Source organism: Pundamilia nyererei, unplaced genomic scaffold (genome assembly GCF_000239375.1).
Source record: "Pundamilia nyererei isolate P.nyererei 1_Seehausen unplaced genomic scaffold, PunNye1.0 scaffold00216, whole genome shotgun sequence".
NCBI classification, from domain to species: domain Eukaryota; kingdom Metazoa; phylum Chordata; class Actinopteri; order Cichliformes; family Cichlidae; genus Pundamilia; species Pundamilia nyererei.
The window spans coordinates 860557-862639 of record NW_005187617.1 but is presented as its reverse complement, the minus strand read 5'-3'; positions in this window follow the sequence as shown (position 1 = coordinate 862639).

The window sequence follows — 2083 nt, the reverse complement described above, 5'->3', positions numbered from 1 at the left end:
GCACGCTGCCACTGGACTAGAGAGGAGTGGAGACGTGTTCTCTGGAGAGACAGTTTGCACTTCTCTGTCTGACAATCCGATGGATGAGTCTGGGTTTGGTGGTTGCAGAGGCAACGGTACTTATCTGACTGCATTGTGCCAAGTGTAAAGTCTCAGGTGGGGTTCAGGAGTTGGGCTCGGGGCCTTAGTTTCAGTGAAAGGAACTCGTATAACTTCAGCATACCAAGACATTTTGGACAACTTCATGCTCCGGGCTTTCTGGGAACAGTTTGGGGATGGGCTCTTCCTGTTCCAACACGACTGCGCACCAGTGCACAAAGAAAGGTTCATAAAGACATGGATGAGGGAGTTTGATGTGGAAGAACTTGACTGGCCTGCACAGAGTTGTGACCTCAACCCAACAGAAGATATTTGGGATGAATTAGAACAGAGACTGCAGCCAACCTTAGAGTCTGACGTCACATGCTTTTCTTAAAGAATGGTCCAAAATTCCCATAAACACTCCTAAACCTTGAGGAAAGCCTTCCTAGAAGAGCTGACGCTACTAGAGCTGCAAAATGTGGGCCGACGTCATATTAAATCTATCTGCCACAGTACTGCTGGGCTCAAAGCTGGAGCCATGGACAGTAGCTCTGTAGCCTGCAGATTCTTTTGGTAATCTTTATAATGTGACTGCCCCAACTTACACCACCTAATGCTATGTAGTTTTCAGTTCCCCTGCCTGTTGATATGTGAGCTGGTCCTCAAAAACCAGCCGAACAGTGGAGCGAGCTGAGTTTTCATGAGATTAAAGAGGCAGCAGAAGGCTGGTTGTTCTCAGTGTAAAAATAGCACGATATCAAAGCTGAAAGCCTCGAGTTTAATCCCCACTGCAGATCTATTATTTCAACTCTGCACAGAGAAATCTAATGTCAAAATCCACTGCGGTCCAAATCCTGCCTGGACTCACTCAGTGTGTCAGGTTATCTTACTTATTTATTACTGTCAGTAACTGATGGAGGAAAACAGGATGATGGGAGCTTAAAAGCAGCTTCTAAGGCTGGTGTTTGCTTGAAAAGACAATCACAGTTTATTAGAGTGAATCTTTTCTATTATGAACAGATAAAGAAGCCAAAACTCAGAAGACCAATGCCATTATTTTCTAATTAAAGTAGTGGTAGGTAGTTCATGGGTTTCCAGTTAGCACAGCATTAGCTGAATGTGGTTACACAGTATTTTATGTGGGGAAGCAATTATAAACATTCAAAAAAGAAAAGCAGTCGTACAAAGTGAACTGCTCATTTGTTTCCATTTCAGAAACTAAAATGATTTAAATTTTAACAGATAAATGAATTTATAGCTGCTCAATCTGCTGATATAAGTTAGCATAGCTCACATCTACATAACTAATTATTCAGACTTTATTCAATTACCTCTTTGCTTTCAATGTTTATGTGAATGAATATTCTATGAATAGAAGCAGATACTGAAAAATCTGAGTCCTAGCACTGTGCTGTCATCAAAGCCAGTAAATATAAGAATTTTTGTTCACAGGTGGTCTATAAGAAAAAAAAGTTGAAGAATAAACAGGAAATTTCTGTGAATTAATAATTTTTTAAAAAGTCTGAGGCTCCAGCATTTATTTACCTTTAGAGATTTTAGAGCCTGAGGAGCAATGCTGACAGCTTTCTCTGATTTACCACATCAGCAGTTCATTGACAGCTTGGCTTACGTTTGATGCCACGGGGTTAAATAAAGAATAATTGGGGTTTAATGCCCAGAGATAGCCTGGATGGAATACATGTCAGAAAGATGGAACAAAACACAGATGGGCAGAAGCACAGAGGGGAAAGTCAGCAGTGGCCAGTCAGTCTCCATAGATAGACCGGGATGCAGTGGGAGAAAACCGGGATGAGGAGGGAGCAGATGGGGCTTTGGTTCTGCTTTAGTTTGGTATTCTATCCTGACCACAGCAGGCCTTTTATGACTGTCCAGCAGACCAGTCTGCCCAGTCAGCTGCAGGGGAGGGGGTCACATGCTGCAGTGACCTTCACAGTGAGGTTATAAAGCAAAGTGATGCTCTTTGAGTTGCGCTATTGTGTTT